General features: G+C 37.6%; 1 long non-coding RNA gene across 2 annotated transcripts in view; it reads right to left on the bottom strand.

The window, feature by feature from the left end:
• Positions 1-21,860, bottom strand: part of LOC150105239 (uncharacterized) — a 112,393-nt gene that overhangs the window by 27,240 nt on the left and 63,293 nt on the right. For both annotated transcript variants that reach the window (XR_016548599.1, XR_016548598.1), the window contains exon 2: positions 9,658-9,733. This is a non-coding gene — a long non-coding RNA (uncharacterized LOC150105239). The remainder of the gene's footprint in view (positions 1-9,657; positions 9,734-21,860) is intronic.

Below are 21,860 nucleotides of genomic sequence, written 5' to 3'. Positions count from 1 at the left end.
CTTTTCTTTGGGGGGTGCTCTGGCCCATTGCCCCCCCCCCCCCCTCTGGGTGCGCCACTGAGTTACATCCACTGAAGTGAGCTGCACAAGCTGTTTGTCGAATTAGTGACAAAGTGATAATGAAAAGCTTGACGAACAATGTGTGTGTGAAATTTTGCTGCAAACTTAGCAAAAATTTTACAGAGACATTTCGGGAATGGTTTAAGTATTTTAAAAAGGGCAGAATATCGGTTGGTGACGATCACAGGCCTAGTGACCTTCCACATCAACAGACAACAACCATGTTGAGATAGTTCATACTCTGATTTGTGGAAATTGTTGTTTAACTGTCCAAGAAGTTGTTGATAAAGTGGGGCATCAAAATAGGATCTTGCTATCAAATTTTCACTGAAAAACTTCAGATGCATCACATCAGTGCAAAATTCATATCATATTTGTTGATTAATGATCAGAAAGAGAACTGTGTTGAAATCAGTCAAGAACTGCTATTCTCTGGACTTAGCTCCAGCAGACTTTTTCTTGTTTCATAAACTTAAAACCACTTTGAAAGGACATCGTTTCCAAATCATAGAGGAGATTCAGGAAAATGCAATGAGAGAACTGGGCACCATCACAGAAAGTGTGTTCCAGGAAGCATTCCAACAATGGAAGGAACGATGTATCCTCAATAGAGGTGACTACTTTGAAAGGGACAGTGCTTAAAATGTTGTAAAATGAACAATAAAGTCTTTATAGGAAAAGTTTAGTCTTTTTTTTTGAACAAACCTTGTATTCCTGTTTTCATTGTATGAGATGATATTAAATCCAACACTTGTGTCCAATGGTGTAGCTGGAGCTTTAGTCACCCCGAGCAGTACTTGAGTTTGCCGCCTTTCTCAATACACACCAAAAATATTACAAAAAGTCAAAATGATGTATAAGGAAATAAATTAAAATGCTATGTTTATTTTTGAAGTAAAACATTAATTTCGACATTCTAAAATGTTATATTTCTTCTTTTCTGTTAGGAAAATCATTGATGACATTGGCGAAGTCAATTTCACAGTATTGTAGGTAATTCTTAATCAATTTTATTTAGAAAAACTCCTCTCACAACTAGAAACACTTACAGCAATCATGAGGAAAATTCGCAGCAGTATTACAATATTCGGAACTGAGTTCTTGAGATTGTATTTTAGAAATAGCTGTAATAGTTCAAGAAGGTACAAAGTGCCAAATGGGAGGACTGCCCCCTCTAGCTATGCCACTGCTTGTGTCCCATCTTGCTTCACCTACATGCTCATAAAGTAGTTTTCCTTAAATAGTTCAAGGATTTTGATCTCCTTACATGTTATGTCCTGTTTCTAACCAATGTTTACATAGCTAAAGTTATTATCACCCATTATTATCACCCATTATTATCATCCTCCAGTTTCATTTTTCTAAATATTTCAGAATCATCTTCCTCAACATTTCCTGGCTTGTAGTAACAGCTGACTAAATATCTAAAATTTGTACTTACCTCAGCCTCACATCAAATGACCTTTTAGCCATTCCTGCAAAAATCATCATAATACCTCACCTACAATTTTATCTTTTCTGTTTTTTTGAAAAATGTTATAACCATCTTATTCTATTCCTATAAGTACATCATCCTCATTAATCATGTCTCACTGACACCAGTGATATGCAAATTGACTAACTCCATCAAGGTCTGAAACTCTGCCTTTTTACCTGGTATTCCTTGGTAAAAAGGCAGAGTTTCAGACCTTGTGAGAAGGAAAGGAGGACCAAAGAAAGCTACTGTAGTCCTCCTTTCCTTCCCACAATTCCTAATCCTATCATTCATGTTCTTTAACTCTTTTGCTCCCATCAAGACCATCCATGCATTCTTATCTTGTCTTCCTTCATCATTTATCTCAAACTAATCCTAGTAGCTTATACTCACAGTCTAAAACTGTCTGATTTTTGTTTCCATGACTGGCTTACACAGTCTGCTTCTCTCATTACCAACCAATTTTCAAACTGCTACTCTCACTCAAATGCAGACCATCTGCAGCAAACAGAGCTTCTGCTTTCAAATTTATTCAGTACCACCTCATACTTAACTCCTCTCTTCCTACACATCACAGCTATCATGCCTTTTGTAATCATGTCTGTCCTTTCCTCACCTTCCTACTAATCATACTTTGGAAAACCACTCACAATTCTCCCTCTCGGACTATTCTAGCAACACTTGCAAATCCTGTGCTACCTCATTCACACTTCCTTGAAAATTATTTGTGCCTACCAGCACAGTGAACTCGTCTGAGATTTTTCTCTTCTCTAGAGACCCAGTTATAGTGGTTTCATTATCTTCTGCCTTCTACAGTAAAGCTGAACTGCACTATTACATACTGATATAGTCATCTTATTTGCCAGGTGATGATGATGTGAAGAGGATGCTGATGCGAGTAAACAAAATAATGGCAGGACTATGGAATTATTATCATGAAGTCTAATCCATGGAGTATTCAGACTCTTGAGGGAAGCCCTAAACATCATCCCAAGCATTATCCAACATTCACACAGTACTTTGCTTTGATTTCATTCACAGTCGTGATACCTACAACAGACACTGGCTACTTATTTCACTTATTCACCACTCTCCAAGCAAAAAATCTAATCCTGACAGCCTTGCTAACTACATTCTTGCTTTTCAAGATTTCCTCTGTATTAATCTTGTAAAAACCCTTCAGTAATTTGTATGTCTTAATCATATCACCTCTTTCCCACCTATCAACCAATTTCTGTAAGCAACAGATCTTCAACCTGTTCACGTAAAGTTCATTCCATAGACCTGCTACCATCTTAGTCACTCACCTTCAATCCCCTTCTCATCCACAAGAAACCCTGGTGCCCAGATCTGTGTACAGTAGTCAAGATGGGATCGTATCAAGGCTCCATAAAGAAGTGAAAGAACCTGCTTGTCAGGGTAATTCTTAAGTAAACAAGTAATCTGGTGAGTTACTTTTGCAATACATCCTCTAAACTTTAACCCTCTAACCACTAACATCCTGAAATCCCTGGCGTCATCAATTTCCTGGAGTACAGTTCCATCAACATGGTACACAGCTGGTAATTTTTTCACACCAAAATGCATAACCTTACACTTTGCACGTTACATGACATCCATTCTCCTTTGCCCAGACTGAGAGTTTATCCAAATCATCCTGCACAATTTTAACATCATCCATATTAACTATTACTCTATCTAACTTTGCATCATTGGCAACTGAATAGTTCCTCTCATATCCTTTCCTATGTTATTAATCAACAAATTAACAATAGTGGCAAAGATGTTTACTTGCCTCTTATGTTGAAAGTAAAAGAAAGAATGTGTTGGCAGAATGATTTTAATGAATGCCGATGGTAGGGAGGCAACTACCATTCGCATTCATCACACTTATTCCAAATTCTCCAAATATTAGTGTACATGAAATACAAAAGCCCATTAGGGCCCACCAAATTCCTCTCACTTTATACTTACTATTCCATTCTGATTTGTTACCCATGGTGCTAACTTAGGCATTTGATTCACATTCTGACACTCAGTTGAATTACTATAATCAATATACCCCCCTCTTTCATGTCCTTCTTCATACCATACTTTTTTCCTTTCTGAAATCAACTCTTTCATTTTATACTTTTGCACTCTATTAATTTTTGCAACAGGGAAGCACGATTTTGTCACTCTCTTGCCAATCACACCCCTTATGATAGAATTGCCATACAAGATTCTCTGCTTAATTTTTTTTTCTCTCTTAGCCAAATATTCCTTTTTCTTTTCTTGCACTTCTTTCTTTCTGTTATCAGAAGTTTCGCCATAGGTTTCTGCAGTTGCACCAGTTCATTCATTCATTCATTCTTCATCCTGTGCGTCACTCAACCATGCTATCTCCCTCATTACAGTCAACTCTTAATTCTTTACATCCATCATACTTCAATATTCAGGCAATGACAATCAAGGAAAAGAAGGAGTAGCCATAGTATTCAACATTAAATACGAGGCTAATCTTCTTGAATGATAGGCAGTCTCAAGTAGAGTGATGTGAGCAAATACGAGAATGGGGAACTGGACAATGAGACTTATTTGTGCCTAAGGTCCCACAGAAGGTTCTACTAAGGTAGAAGTTGAGGAATTTTTGAGTCTTTAGAGAAAGCAACTGACACAATGAAAAAGGAAAAGTTGGTCCTTGTTGGGGATCTAAATAGCAGAGTAGGAAATGATTGTCAGATGTACAAAACTATTTTGGTAAAATTTGGAGAAAAGAGCAAAGTGTAATGGCAAATATCTTTTGGATTTATGCTCAGCACATGGACTGGTTATTACTAATACTATGTTCCAACATAAAAATGTGCACAAATTCACATGGAGAGAAGAGGCAAGGAATAAGAAAAGTCTCATTGACTATGTTGTTGTGGATAGTGCTGTTTTCCCACTGGTGCAGGACGCCAGATTGCACAGAGGATTTGAAATTGGAAGTGATCACTATTTAGTCTTCAGCAGGATAAAATTGAATTTCATATTGAAAAGAATGACATACAAGAAAGTTTTAAAGCGAATAAAAGTTGAGCAGCTCTCAGATGTGAACTGTAGACTAAAATACACAAAGATTATTGAAGAAAAAATGAAAGAGTTTGGAAACCAAACCTTGGAGAAAACCTTGTCTGCAAGGATAGAAAAATCAGAACTCCATGGTGAACACAGGAAGTTAAAGAGACAGCAAAGGAAAAGCAGAAAGCATATCAAAAGTTTCTGGCAAATAAATCATGGAATGCATTGCCACGGAATCATGGAATGCATTGCCTGATTGAGTGGTGAGAGTGAAAAACGGTCAATGAGTTAAATAAGTGGTGTGAGAGACTTTGTGTTTCTTAAGGGGGCACCTCCCGTCGATGAGTCTTGATAGACTTTGTGTTTCTTAGGAAGGACCTCCCACGATGAGTCGTTTGACTCTATGGAAGCCTGAATAATAATAATAAATCAGGTTGTGCTCTTAGAAAATACAGAGACAAATGTAAGAAAGCTAAACAAAAGTCATGGGAGGACTTTGGCAAGAACATAGAAAATAAATATCAAGAAGGTGGGAAAAAAATTTGGAGATTGTTGAAGAATCTTAGAAATGGAGGAAAGAGTGCTATAAAAGGAGTTAGAGATGATAAAGGTGACATGAAAACCAGAGAAAAAGATATCCTTTAAGTATGGAGTAATTACTTTGAAAAATTGCTAAATGAAACAAGCAGTGATAGTACAGTGGTAAAAACCACTGACTAGGCATGCAGTCAGGAATACATATCCATAATTGAAGTTGAAAAAGCCATCAAAGTCTTGAAATGTGGAAAGGTAGCAGGAGTAGATGATATTCAACCAGAATTTCTGAAGAGCCCCCCTCCCCTAGTATATATATATATATATATATGAAATTATATATGTAATACATTTTTTTTTTTTTAAACTTGGGGATATTGTATATTAGATAACCAATATAATTTCATATATATATATACAATGATTCATTGCCTCAGTTGAAATACATATTGTGAAATGAGTTGAATGACTTAAACCGAGAGTTAGGTAAAAGAGGGTTTAATAGTAAAACGTGACTAGTTTCGGCTTATAACAGCCTTCATCAGGTGACATTATAAAAGATAAAACACTAAACTCTGAAGGTTAAAAAAACTATGAATAACATAGGGAGTCTCTATACATAATTAGTATGAAAACGTTTTAGTTGTATTTAAAGTTCTTTCGTTTGTTTCATTGTTAGGAGAGTGCGTGCTTGCAGCATCACGTGAACGCCAGTACATGATTACAACTGAATGACTATCTGGGAGGTTGTAGCTCAAGTTATTATTTAGATGTTCAGGGTTGAGGATGATTTCCCTAGGTTCTACGATTTTTCTCTCCAATTCATCATGGCAATGAAAGATGTTAGTAGATCTGTCTATATGACTTGGGGTTTCATCATTAGGATTAGCCGAGAAAAGGATATGGCTTGATAAGACAGTGGCTCGCTGTCTCTTGTAAGCAATGTCCCTCATGTGTTCCTCCATGCATAATTCAATAGATTTGTCTGTCTGGCCAAAATAAGGAATATCACAATCACACCAGATTTTGTACACACTAGGAAACTAGGTGAAGACAAATATCAGGAGACTATTAAGAAGTTTGAAAGATAACAGTGTAGTAGGAAAGGTTATCAGTGTGTTACCCAGATATGATGACGATGAATTGCGACGGAGAGCCTAAATCATGAATGGTATGTTGATGGAGCTGTGTGAGGAGAAGGGAGTGGAGTTTGTGGATGTATGGCATGTGTTTGAGGGAAGAATGAAATTATACAGGCGTGATGGGTTGCATTTAAATGGCTTTGGAGTAAGTGTGCTGTGGAAAGTGTTGCTGGATGAAAGTATAGTGTGTGGAAGTACAGTGTGTGATGCTTGCCAGAGATTAGAAGGAAGAGATGAAGAGAAAAATCAGGAGAATGGTACAGAAGAGACAGCAATGCTTGGCAGTGGAAACAGTAGTGGGGTGAGGGAAGAAGAGAGAACTTGAATACAAGAGGAACAGGGAAATGGGGGGAGCTCAGGTGGACAGGGAGACATGGCATAGGAGACTGAATGTTGAAAGTTGCAGTGAATGTGTGTATGAAGATGGAGTATATTGCAATGTGGGTGCAGAACTGGAGACTGAGCAGATATATCTGGTAAGCGGCGATAAAGGTGATTTGGCTAGTGTAGTGGGGAAATGACAACCAACATATGGCTTGGATAGGACTGGCTATAGGCCTAAAAATTAACTGTTTTGTTTGTTTACCAATGCCGGAAGTATCAGAAATAAAAGGGGATGAAATGGTTTCAGTGATTGTTTTATTCATCCCCAAATCATTGGAATAAGTGAAACATGGTTGAATGATGATGGTATCATAAAGGGAATAGAAATGGAAGGGTACAGTATTTTTCGTGAGGATAGAAAGGGAGAGAGGAAAAGAGGGAGAGTGCTGCTGATGATAGCAGGGGAATTAATTTCACATAAGGTAGACATGATGGAGGGAGATAATGGCAATGGTTATGAGGCAGTGTGGTGTAACATGGAGGTTGAGAGGAAGACATTTAGTTTGATGTTGTTATATACCAGGGAATGTGGAAGGTCGAGATCAAGAAATGTATAAACAACTTGGATTAGTGAACAAAGGAAGGGTAATTATTATGGGTGATTTTAATTATGGCAATATAGATTGGAATGAAGAGATACATTTGAGAATAAGGAAAGTGAATTTCTCGAGTTCTTGAGAGATAACTATCTCAGGGAGCATGTAATGAAAGGCACGCGACGATTAAAAGTTCTGGATCTCATTATTTCATCTGAAGATGTAATTGTTAGAGGGATTTCACATTTTCCTTCCACCAGTTGGTGAAAGTGATCATGAAGTAATCACCTCTGTCATGGCTAGTCATATGCAGGCTTTTTGCAAAGAAAGGATATATGTGGAATTATAAGGCTGGTGATTATGACAATCTTAGGAGAAAACTTGAAGCTATGATATGGAATGGGGAGTTGAGCAGTAAGGAAATAAATGCTGCATGGGAACTTACAAAGAAATATATAACTGCATCAATGTACGAATGTATCCGAAAGGCCAAACTGCTGAATAAGGTTGTTGTAAAATGGATGATTGTGGAACTGAAGCATAAAATCTGGAGAAAGGAAGTCATTTGGAGGAAGTACAAAATTAAAAATGGTAATCAGTCATATGAAGAATATAAAGAACAAACTAGAAGAGTGACTCAGTTAGTAAGGAAAACAAAAGTAGAGTATGAGCAGAAATTGGCAAATCAGGCTAAGAAAAACCCTAGAGAGTTTTTAGATATGTGTAAGTAGAAGGAAGAATGATCATTGAAAGTTTTAGTTAAGGGATGAAAGTGGTAGAATGGTAACTGCTGCAGAAGACATTGTTGAGTTATTCAGTTATAAATTTATGAGTGTGTTTCATCCTGATCAGGGTGGAATCATGAGGAACGTAAGTGTAGAGGATATAGGAGAGGATAGCTTAATTGTGAGTGAGCAGGAGGTATTTGAGGAAATAAATAACCTTGATGTTAATAAGGTGATAGGATTTGATGAAATATCACCACCTATCTTAAGAGAATGTTCCAGGGAACTGGCAGTAGCATTGGCATGCCTGTTTAAAAAGAGTTTTGCAACAGCACAGGTTCCAAGGGAGTGGAAGGAGGGTAAAATTGTTCCACTGCATAAAGGTGGTGATAAGGCAATAGCTTCAAATCATAGACTGGTCTGTATATCTGGAGTTGTGGTGAAGGTCCTGGAGAGATTGGTGAGAAGTATGATACAGAAATGGGTTGATAACAGCAGTATTCTCTGTGATTATCAGCATGGATTTGTTAAGGGGAGATCATGTTTCACTAACTTATGTACCAAAACAAGGTGACAAATACCTTGGACAGAGGAGATGCATATACAGTTGTGTACTTGGATTTTGCAAAGGTTTTTGATAGACTCCCACATGACAAGCTCTTAATTAAACTGAAGGAGATAGGATTGGATAACAGACTTCTGTGTTGGATCAGTGACTGGCTGTCAGGTAGGTATTAAAAAGTTGATTATGGGGGTGCAGTATCTCGAAAGAGAAAGGTCACTAGTGGTGTGCAAAAGGGGTCCGTTTTGAAGCCATTGTTTATTAATCTGTATGTTAATGATATTGGATTGGGATTAAGTAGTGATATCCAGTTGTTTGCAGATGATGCAAAACTCGAGAGAGCAATGCACGGTCAGGCTGATGTTAATGCCTTACAAGAGGACTTGAATAGATTGCATGAATGGGTAGGTAAGTGGATCTATCAGTTCAATGTTGCCAAGTGTAACGTTTTGAGATTTGGTAAGCAATGATGGGATGCCAACCAAGTATACACTTGGTTGGGAAACTTTAACAGAAGTAGAGGAGATGACAATTCTAGGAGTGATGGTGGACAAGGACCTGAAATTCAGGGACCACATTGCACAAGTTGTGAAGACATCACATGGAATAATGGCAATGATGTGGAGAAACCTGATATACAGAAATAGAGAGGTTATGATTCCATTGTATAAGGCCTTGATCAGGCCTTGTATGGATTATTGTGCATAGATTTGTTTGCAGGGTTTTCATGGTGACGAGGATTTGTTGGAAAGGGTACAGAGAAGATTCACAAAGGTAGTCAGTGGTCTTTGGAATGTGGAGTACGAGGACAGATTAAGGGAATGTAAGTTGCAGAGCCTCGTGAATAGGAGGAAGGGGGGGGGATATGATTGATACATATAAACTGGTCAGGGGTTGTTATCAGTTAGACATGGAAGAGATTTTTCATAGAATTGGAGAAGGAAGTAGAACAAGAGGCCATTGCTGAAAACTATAAGGAAGGTGTGAGCAAAGGAAGCAGGTTCTTTGCATGGAGGGTGATTGGTGAGTGGAATGCATTGCCTGAGTGCGTTGTGGATGTGGACACATTGAATCTGTTTAAGATGCGGTTTGATAAGCATTGTATGCAATAGTGAATACCTCCCACGATGAGCCTCTGACTCCGTGGAGGTTAGGTGTTGATAATAATAATAATAATAATAATAAATAATTTACTCACATCAAACTTTGCTTGATAATTGTAACTAATAACATCCAGTTCACTCATGCGTATGACAATGCCAACATCCTGACAACTGAAACACATAATAACGCTGTATACATAAATTCATATAAATATTAACATTTTTTAAACTTTTTTTTATATAAATCAACAACACAACAACACAAGACTAATCATTCAGTTCTCTATACAATTTCACTAATGAAAATTATTTTTAAATACATTTATATTTGTTATTATATTTTTATGAAATGTGTCAAACATAGACATATACATTCACCAAAATGTGCACATGATGCACACCACAAAGATGGAGCAACATGGATAAGAAGTGCTAGCCATCAGTTATCACTATTAAGAGGTGTAATAACCCTATACAATTAGGAGAACCCTTAACCAGCTTAACTTGCATTCATGGCTGCATTTAGAGTCATCTCCACTAAGCAGTATAAAATGCATTGTTACTTATAGTATATAAGGAACAATGGGACTCCAACTCTCGGGACACACTCTAATATTGCATCATTTGGAAATTGTTTAAATGTTTCCCATGCATTGTCAATATTCTTCCCATCCATCAACTGTTCCCATTCCACGGAACTTAGTATACTCTTCAGGTGATCATAATTTCATGCTTTGTAGGTTCAGCATGTAATCTTTTCTGAATAGAACATTCCTAAACTTATTCACTTCCCAAGTGAGCACCACATGATCACTGTCACCAACCGCAGGCAGAATAGTTACATTTTAACTGAAATGCCTGCCCTCTGAAACTATAATCGAATCTAACACACTATGACCTTGAGTTTCCTCTGTCACATGCTGCAGAAGTTGTCCGCAAAGCTCAATAAATGCATTTTCATTCTTCTCATGAGATTTTACTGCTACCCAATCAATATTTGGATAATAAAATTCTCCCATTATGATTACTCATCATTAACAATTGATCCACCAGGTGTGTAACAACACTCCACTGTGTAATTGATCTTGTTAAATTCCGCCTTACAACAGATGGCTTCAAACTCACTGCCACAAGTAGTACTACAATGATAGGTCTCAACTCAAACTGGATTCAGGTCATCAGATATCATTAGTAGCACACTCCTTCTCTCCTATCATCTTTACGTTTCCTAAAAGGAGTATATCCTTACACTCAATACCAGTTAATATGTCTGATTTTGATAGCCAGGTCTCATTAATGTCTATAATCTGAGGTTCCAACATATTGACTAAGGCAACAAATTCGAACCTTTTGTTTCTGATACTCTTAGCATTCGTGTACAAACATATTAATCTATTTGCATGTTCTTTTGCATACTCTTATCTGCAGTCTGCATGACACAGTTGGACAACTTGCAGAACTCTATTCTTCTCTCATGCCTCGTACATGTAGTGATTTTTGCACACATTTGATGGGCCCAAAACAGATGATCACAAAGTTGAAATCGTTCTCTACTCATGAACATTTCCATGACAAAGCCCATTTCCATCATTAACACAGATATATGACATTGTTGCTCATATTCTCACCTTAGATATGAAAAGATATAAGAAGCATAGTCATATTTGTTCGCTGATTGATACGTCGCTTGGTGTCGCACTGATTAGATCATCGGCTTGTCGAGAGCTCCTGAAAAGATTAGTAGAATTTTGTGTTAACATTAGATATTTTACTAGAATTTTAAGTAGTATTGTTTGCTTTTTGTTTCTTGGTGTGTCTGTGCAATTTTTGCGTGTTTTCTGTTATTTAATTATTATTTTTAAGAAAAGATAGCGTACACATGGCACCAATAAAGAAAAAAATGGTGGCCAGGTCGCCATGTTTGTTTAAGAGTTTTGATGTAAACGAATTTATGCAACGTGCTGTCTGTGAGATGTATGCCTTGCGAAGAGCGGTGGGAGTCTGGTTAGAAAGTGATAGTGGAGTTAATATGTGTAGAAAGTGTAAAGAGAATGAGGACTTCAAGCGTGATTCGTGTGGCGAGAATGATATCGTTAACGATAGTCAGAATGTAGAAAATGGCGGTGTGCTAGAGAATTGCGTGGTAGTGCCAAATAGGTGTGAGAGCGTCGCTGAAAGTGTAAATGAAGGTAGAAACACAGAAAGAATGGATGATTTGATCGATAATGAAAATGGTGAGATAAATGCAAGTAGCGAAATTGCTCGTTTGAATGGTGCGATACACAGAGCTAAAAGACAACTGGAGCGTATGGGAAAATGTGTGTTGAACGTACCGACAAATAACCAGCGGAAGTCTGTGACAGCAAATAATAGAATGTTCGTAAACGTCAATAAAATGAAGGAGCGAGTGCTGTATGGAGATTCGCTATTAAGAGGCGTAATAATTGAGAGTTTAACAAAGTCGTACCAGCCGGGTGCGAACATAAAGGACGGCAGCGAATCTATTCGGCTGCAAAAACAGAGGGTGAAAGAGATGATAATCGTGGCAGGAATGAATGATTTGAAAGAGGACAAAATGGAAATGATAGAGGATGTGAGGGAGTTGTTTGAGGTAGCAAAAGAGAAGAGTGAGAGAGTTAGGATGGTGAGTATCTTACCGCGGTATGACAGCAAAGTGTTTAGAAGGAGGGCCATAATTGCCAATGACTTTATGCGTGGGTTATGCATGGAGAGTGGTGTGGAATTTGTGGATGTGTGGAATGAGTTCGATGGGCGAAAGGACTTATGTGGGATGGATGGGTAACATTTGAATGGAGTTGGTGTACGGAGACTTGAAAAAGTGTTGATGAATGATGTGGAAGTGGATGTACAGACTCAGAGAAACTAGATTTATTAAGGGGGGGGAGTAGATATGCAGACTTTAGGGGGGCATTAAGTGTATGAATGAGTATATTATGCCCGAGCGAGTACGACGGACAACAAATCAGAATGGGATACTTAGTATAAGGCATCAAAGTAGGGATGAGACAAATGGGGTTCTGTGATTCATGTATACTAATGCCAGGAGTATTAGGAACAAGAAGGAAGAGTATTTGGCCATGGTTGGCACTTCCAGGCCACAGGTTGTCGGTATTACTGAAACATGGCTGACAGAAGATGATAAAGCTAGTGGGATTGAATGCGACGGGTATAGCGTGTTCAGGAGTGACAGGGTGAATAAAAAGGGGGGAGGAGTGTTATTGATGATAGCTGATGAGCTTCAGCCAAGGAGTATAGAAGGTGAACTGCAGGATGGGGAAAAAAGCACATTTGAGGCTGTTTGGTGTGAGATAAAATCTAGCAGAACAAAATATCCAATTGGGTGCTGCTATAGACCGGGTGATGGAGTGGATGGTGGGGATAGTATGCATAAGCAAATAGAAGAAATGAGTGGAAGGAGGGTAATTATTATGGGTGATTTCAATTATGGTAACATTGACTGGAAAGAGGAGAGGGCACATGGGAGGAAGGAATTGGATTTTATGCGGTTATTAAGGGACAACTATCTACGGCAACATGTATTGGAAAATACCAGGGGGCAAAGAGTGCTGGACCTAGTAATTGCAACTGAGAATGTGGCTGTAACGAACATTACCATGTTGACACCAATTGGTGAGAGTGACCATAAGGTAATGACTTGGGAGGTGGCTAAAGGAGTCGAATTTACAATTAAGACAGGGTACATGTGGAATTACCAGGCTGGTAAGTATGACAAGCTTAGGTGTGTGCTTGGCTCAATGCCATGGCAGGTAAAACTGCAAGGGCTGGATGTTGATAGTGCATGGGAGGTGGTTAAGAACTGTTTGCAGGAGGCAATGGTTGACTGTATACCAAGAGTCCGAATAATAAATCAAGTAGGGGTTAAATGGATGAATAACACTATTAAGCTTGAGCTGCAAAAAAAGAAACAATTGTGGAGAGAATTTAAGGAGAAGGGTGACCATCAGGCGCAGGAACAGTATAAAGCTCAGGCCAGGATGGTAACAAGGGTGGTAAGAAAAGCAAAAGCAGATTACGAAAGGAAATTGGCCACGCAGGCTAAAGAGAATCCGAAACAGTTTTTTCAATATGTTGCAAGTAAAAGGAAAAATGCTCATGTTAGAATGATCTTAAAAAATGCTGAGGGTAGGGAGGTAACCGAATCAGTCGATATTGTGGAATTACTGAGCGAGCACTTAGCAAGAGTATATCATCCAGGTGGTGACTTTGCAGGAATGGAAGAACCAACAGCTTATACTGGAATTGTGATGAATGAAGTAAAGGTAACTAGTCTATTACAGAACCTCAATGTCAATACATCTGTGGGACTGGATGGTATACCAGCTCGTGTCGTACGTGAAGCGGCCAAAGAATTGTCAGTTCCGTTGACCATTTTGTTTAATTTGAGCCTCAGGACTGGGTCAGTCCCAAGGGGGTGGAAAGAGGGAAAAATAGTTCCACTGCACAAAGGTGGTTCCAAGACTGCTGTTGAAAATTCAAGGTCTTAGAGAAAATAGTCAAGAGGAAAATACAAGATTGGATAGAAGAAAATGGGATACTGTATCGGGGACAGCATGGTTTTGTGAAGGATAGGTCATGCCTCAGTAACTTGCTCACGTATTATAACACAGTGACGGCTGAACTGGATAAGGGTAATGGGTTTACAGTGATTCTACTGGACCTTGCTAAGGCCTTTGACAAGATACCACATGGAATTCTAATCAGTAAATTGCAGCATATGGGAATGGATATAGGGTTGGTGAGATGGATAGGAGGGTGGTTGACAGAGAGATATCAGAGAGTGGTTTACTCAGGAGTAGAGTCCACAAGACGGCCTGTGACTAGTGGTGTGCCACAAGGATCTGTTCTTGGACCACTGCTGTTTAATTTTTTCATAAATGATATAGGAAAGGATCTGAGAGGAACAGTTCATTTGTTTGCGGATGATGCGAAGTTGGGTAGGGCAATAGTGAATGCAGATGACGTCAAAATTTTGCAGGATGATTTGGATAGATTGGAGGTCTGGGCTAAGGAGAATGGATGTCAATTTAATGTGGCAAAATGTAAGGTTATGCATTTTGGGGTGAAAAGATTGGCGGCAGTTTACTGCATTTGTGGAAACGTGCTCCAGGAAATTGATGAGGCACGAGATTTAGGAGTGTTGGTGGATAAGGAATTGAAATTTAGGGGACACATTGCAAAAGTGGCCAAATCAGCTCATCAAATCACTTGGTTGCTGAAGAATACGTTGACAAGCAGAGACAAGCAGGTTATTGTTCCTCTGTATCGAGCCTTGATAAGACCCCATCTCGACTACTGTGCTCAGATTTGGTCACCTAGGTTTCTTCTTGATGGGGAGGAGGTGGAGAGGATCCAGAGACGAGTGACCAAGATGATAGCAGGTATGTGGAATGAACCGTATGAGAACAGGTTGAGGATTTGTGGGTTGCAAAAATTGGTTGATAGGCGGATGAGGGGAGATATGATTGAGACATTCAAATTACTGAAGGGTTTCTATAAAATTAATTTAGAAGATATTTTTGAGAACAGGGCTGGTTGTGGGAGGACTAGGGGACATCCATGGAAACTGGGCAAAAGTGTGGTTAGTAAATGTGTTAGAGCTGGGTTCTTTACTTTTAGAGTAGTGAATGAGTGGAATGCGCTCCCTGAGTCTGTGGTGGATGCTGTGACAGTGAATGAGTTTAAGGCGAGGTATGATAGAAACTGTATGAATGTCGAATAGTTGTTATGAATATGATTTGGGGCCTCCCTCGATGAGTCTAATGACTCCCTGGAGTTGCCCGTAATAATAGTAATAATAATAATATGAAATAAATGATGTGTTTGTTAAACTCTATGTAACATGCCTCTAAGGGAATATCAGTTATTAATGTCATTATTCTAATTATTTTCAAAGTTCACTCAGCAAAAATTATGAGAAAATAATCTTGTGCATATCCTGTTTTCAAAAGAAAGAAAGAACTTTGTAAATAATATTTCATTCTGAAATGATCACTAAATGACAAAGAAAATATTTAAATCTGGGGAGTTTGAGGACTACTGGATGGTGCCAAAGTCAGATGAGTGTTCCATTAGCCATACTTGGGTGGTTGCAGCCCAATGGGGCAGTGCATTAACCTGCTGAAACGGACCACTGGCTGGATGATGTGCAAATGACATAAAATGTGTAGATGATCAGCCAGCACATTCTGGCAGATTGCAGAATCTAAGAACCTCTCCAGACACACTAAGCAACCTAATTTGTCACAGGAGAAGCCTCACCAAACCATCACAAAGCTACAACCCCCTTGAATAGAGCCGACCTGGCATGACTGGAATATGGCCTCATGCTGTTGATATCACACCCTTCCATCAGCTCGGTACAACTGATAACAGGATGCATCAGACCACACTACTCTGGCCCACCCTACAAAGGTCCAGTTTTGAGGATTTTGACACCAGGACATGATGTGCTATCAACAGTGGTATATGATTAGGGTGTCAGCTGCCGTAGCCCATGGTATGCAGAGTATGTCATACTGTTAGCTCGCTGATACTGCTTGGACCTCCAACATTGAAACTTGATGTGATCTGTGCTGCTGTTTCCCTGTGGTTAGTCTGTATGAGCCTGGACAGTCTACATTGATCCCTCTCATCCAGGCATGCCGGCCATATGTGCAATGTGTGCGATGCACACAGGCGGCAGGATATTAAAGGCACCAAACATTTGGTAAATATGATATTTTAAATAAAGTGAATTTTTTCAGCAAAATACTGCAGTCTTCATCTATGAATCTCCAACTTGTTTTAGATGCATTGAACAAGCTTGCCATTCAAAACTCACATTTTTTTTTTTTTTGGTGGTTGTTAGCAGTTTTGTTGGCTGAATGAATTCTAGACATATGATTTTGTTTTGCGTAATTTTATCACTAGAAATGATCCAACTGAAAGTAAAATTTGGATCACTCGAAAAATTTCAATCGAGATATAATTTTACTAACACATTTCAATACATTCCACCTATATGTTTCAGAATTATCAGTTCGACTTGCTTTGCAAAATTTTACCAATTAAAATAATCTCAAGTGAAGCCAAACTGAACTACGTCGACATCCTCAATAATTATTATTAATAATAATTTATTTTTGAATGAGGACAATATTATTATTATTATGACTATTTATTTATTTATTTTTGAATGAGGCTTGCACATACCAAATTTTTTTTTTTTTTAAAGTCTAGCTAGATTAACATGCTTACAGACAAAACTAATTTAATAGGCACTTGTGTATTTATTTATTTTATTTTATTATTTTTATTTTTAATTTTTATGTATTTTTTTATTTATTTTTGCAAAACGTATTTAGAAAGTTAGTAACGCAAGAGCGATACCAGAGTGATACAACTTCGAAATGCAGACGATTTAAGAATAGCAGATTAGTGTATGCCACGAATATCCATATGTTAATGCTATATTTCAAAATAACCTTATGTTTTGAAATAACAGAAACTGCAAAATGGATTTTATAACTGACGAATTTATTTATATTTTGCAAAAATTTTAAATGTCTTTCATCGTAACTAAGATTCTGGGCTTACAGGTTTTGATAGAAGAGACGTTTTTTCACTTTTTAATGCGGCTTTTTTTTTTTTTTTTTTTTGTTTTACACATTTTACAATAAGTAGGAGGGTAGTGAACAAAGGCCTAGCAGTTTCTATCAGTAACAATTTTCATTCACTGACTGATCTCTATTATATACAGTTGACCATTGAAGAACGCGTGTTTGAACTACAAGGTCCACTTATACAAGTTTTTTTTTTTTGAACAAATATATTATTATTATTATCATTACCCAAACAGAAGTCATACTTTCCCTTAAATTCATTCACACTAGATGCACTCACCTCCCCTAAAGGCAAACTATTCCACTGCTCTCTGGGAGAAAAATCTATCTCAACCCCTTTCTTGACTGTGAAGAAACTTAACTTTCACATGCTGCTTGCGAATGTTGTCTCGCAACAATTCAATAAATACCTCTTCTTTCTTATCGTGAGATTTCTCTTCTACCCAATCAATGTTTGGATAATTACAGTCACCCATAACGATCACTCATTTAGTACCCATAAGGATAAATTGAATAAATTAGGAACAAACAACAGAAACTTATTTTGAAGGGATCCTCAATCCATCTCTCTAGGGTTCTAATGGGATCTCTCGTATGAGATCCCACTGGAATTCTATTCTTCTCAGAACATCTCTTTTGATCGACTGGTCAAAAGCTGTGTTAAGCAGCTTGATATAACAGTAGATGTTTGAATGATTACCCTTATTAAGTACATATTCATGAATTGTTTGCAAATATCGGGTGCATCAACAAAGGTAATATTTACCAGAACTCATTCAAAGAACAATGAATAAATTATTATTATTATTACCCCAAGACCTCATGTAGTCAAAGACTCATCTAGGAGGTCCTTTTATCACACACACACATTTCATCATACCGTGTCTTAAACACACTCAAATTCCTTGCAGACACCACACTCTCAGGCAAGGCATTCCAATCACTCACAACTCTGCACGAAAAAAATCTGCCTCTCGCTCCCCTACTCACACCCTCTTTATACAGTTTCCAGGGATGACCTCTGGTTCTCCTCTGATCTCCCACTATCCTCTGTAGAACTTCTCCACCATTGATCCTATAACAATCCCTTACCAACTTGTAGGTCTCTATCATATCTCCCCCCTTCCTCCTGTCCACCAGACTCTGTAAGTTACATCTTCTTAATCTTTCCTCATACTTGACATTCCATCGTCAGTTCCAAGATAATTTATTTAAGTTCAGCAATCGAAATTACACATCAATTATTTAAAACAGAAAAGTCTTAAAACAGAAAACTGAAAACATTTTTTTTTGTGAATGATCATTGGTTTACGCAGTGGAATTTCTGAAAAGAGGAAGGATTCGGTGACGTACTGCTTGGTTTACACTCCATAAACAACCTTGTTTGACATGCCAAGCACCATCTGAACATCTTCGCCCCTCACTGTGATTCATTTAGCACAATTCGGTTACACTGACAGAGGCCTTCATGAGATCTGACACGGACAGAAAAATGTCTCTTCTAACTGCGTCCTTCACAACGTGATTTAATTTTTTGATTCCACTTTGTTTCACTAAATGACGAATAGCACGATCATCGATCATTGGTTTTCTTCTGTTCTCTCGAGGGGAAGACATCGGTGGCATTGAAATATTTTCCACCCTTCTTGTTCTCTTCTGAGGGCTTGTGTTGACTTTCTTGTTTGTTTTTGGCATGGAGGAGAGATGAATTAAGTGAAAGACATAACCAGGACACTCACAGCAGTAAACCAAAAACAAACTAAGCATTGATTGTTGGATATTGAAGTTATTGATGAAATAAATTAGTGAAAAGAGCATTCTTAGCTGAGGAAACAATGTTGAAAACAGTTCATTTGTTGCATCGAAATTATTAAAATAAAAATATAGTATGAAAAAATCACACACACACACACACACACACACACACACAGAGCCAATATTACTATAATTTCAAATGTAGTCTAATTTCTTATCGAAGTTCTTTTGTTTGATGCGTAATTTTTCTAATACCACAGAAATATTTGTGTTAAACTGCATTTTTTGTACTTTTTTATTAGTATATTTATTTTTATGTGCATTGTACATTTTAAGGAAAAATTCGCACTAGCTACTGCATGCAGTATTCACATAACATTCATTGTGAAATTTCAAGTTTCACAACAGTGTAGCAAACAAGAATGCTGAATCTAAGGAGTCGATATGATCTTTCCATGATTCTCTTGTTGAGTTGCAGAATTAAAAACCTGAGTTTCCTGGAGGAAACCCTACTCGACTGTGCAAGAGATCGACTAACTACGGATCCAATCGAAGATGTTCCTCTAGGCAGAACCAGAATCGAACTTAGAACAGTCTGTTTTCGAGCAACCTAGTGCAATTGACATTTCACAGGGCTATTGCCATATATTGAATAAGCTGATGAAAAGATGTTCAGGTAGTTGCATTAAATAAAAATAATCTTTCCTAAAAAACAGGATATGTATTATCGTTTTTCATTCTCAACTTTTTACACATTAGGTTTGATGGTCAATCACAACCTTACTCTTTTAGAAGCCGAAAATCGATCCCATGTGCATAGTGTGTAACGTCTGTCGAGTGGGTATTTCCTGACAGGCCTTACAGGCATCGTGTGTCCATTAAAGTGATTTTTCTTTCTGTTTAAATATTTATTTACCTATTTCTTTACCCAATAATGTTTAATATGTTCCTATTTTATATACTTGTAAGTTAATCTGTTTCTTAGTTATACCTATACAAAGGACAAATGACAAAGTGATTTTCTTGCCAAATAAAATATAGTTAGTTTAATTTTGTACCAAAAAATATTTAATATTTTTGTTTTTATAAAACTAAGTTTATCTGTTAATTTACATAAAACTATATAAGGTGCAATTCGCAAATGATTTTCTTGCCAAATAACATAAACTACTTTATTTTTTTTTCAAATTATTTTTGTTTTTTTGTACCCTTGTATGTTTGTTTTTTTTTACATTTTTTTTTGCAATTTCTGCTTTTTGTTTAATAAATTTATAATTAATATATTTCGTATTTCATTTTTACTCACTGATACGTTTTTATAAAAGGAGGGGGGGGGGGTATAGGGGAACCAACTAAGGTTTTGCACACATGCGCCAGACACTACTGGCGTGCCCCTGCTCTCATCATTGAGATGTGGTCGGCCACCACTTGCTCGTTGGGAACTGGTACATCCATTGGCAGTTGATTATTAAATTATTTAAGGAATTTATAACGTATACCGGAATAATAATTAAACGAAACTTTAATAAATACTTCCTATATTTTGGCAATGTCACATTCCATCTTCATGGGAACATTCAAATAGAAATAGCTACCCACTATAGGGCTACATAGGGTGTAGTGTTTGTAGAGAGCTCCTGAACAGATAAGTATTATTATGAGTAATAATTGGTAACTTTTCTTGAATCTTATATAGTATTATTTACTTTTCGTATCTTACCATGTCTGAGTGATTTTTGTTTTCTGAGTATTTTAATTAGTAAATTGATAGATATGATTATTTATGCACATGGCCTCCATAAAGAGGAATACAAAGATGGCGTGCAGGTCGCCATCTTTGTCTAAAAATTTTAATTTAAAGGATTTGATTCAGTGTACCATTAGCGAAATGCATGCATTGAGGAGAGCAGTTGGATTCTGGTTAAAAAACGATAGTGGAGTGAATGTACGCAGATAGTGTAAGGAATGTGAGGATTTAAAGAGTGTTTCAGGTTGTGAGAGTGATATTGTTGTTGAAAGTGAGAATGTAGAAAATAGTGATATGCGAGGTATGAAGAGCGATATGCGAGGTATAAATAGTGATATTTGCGAGGTAGTACCAGATAGCTGTGAGAGTGGCGTTGAAAGTGAAAATGAAGGTAAACATACAGAATGAATGAATTAATTAAAGGAAAATAAAAACGATGAGACTGATGCAATGAGTGAGATCGCACGGTTACGCGGAGCGAAAGACAGGGCAAATCGGCAGCTGGAGTGTTGGCAAAAATGTTTACCGAGTGTACCTACTAATAAACGGCAAAAGTAATGTATAATAGGAAAAATAAGAGTATGGTAGTGAGTGTAAACAAAATGAAAGAGCAAGTGTTGTATGGAGATTCTTTAGTAAGAGGTGTGATAGTTGAGAATTTAAAAAAATTGACCAGCCTGGTGCAAACGTTAAAGATATAAGCGAGTCAATTAGAATGCAAAAGCAGCAGGTGAAAGAATTGATAGTAGTAGCAGGTACAAATGATTTGAAAGGAGACAAAATAGCTATGATAGAGGATTTGAAGGAATTGCTTGAGGTAGAAAAAGAGAAGAGTACGAGAGTTAGGATGGTGAGTCTGTTGCCGTGGTATGAAAGTGAAGAGAATAGGAGGAGGGCCATAATTGCTAATGACATTATGTGTGGATTATGCATGAGGAGTGGTGTGGAATTTGTGGATGTGTGGAGTGAGTTCAATGAACGAAAGGATTTATATAAGATGGATGGTTTAAATTTGAATAGATTTGGTGTACAGAGACTTGAAAAGGTGTTGAATGTAGTGGAAGTGGATGTGCAGAATCAGGGAAACTAGAATTATTAGGGGGGGGGGGAGGAGTAGATACGCAGACTTTAGGGAGACAGTTAAGTGTATGAA

The sequence above is a fragment of the Typopeltis vanoorti genome, chromosome 7 (genome assembly GCF_054136105.1).
Source record: "Typopeltis vanoorti isolate ZY-2024b chromosome 7, IOZ_Tvanoo_1.0, whole genome shotgun sequence".
NCBI lineage: Eukaryota > Metazoa > Arthropoda > Arachnida > Uropygi > Thelyphonidae > Typopeltis > Typopeltis vanoorti.
This window is presented reverse-complemented; position numbering and strand designations above follow the sequence as displayed.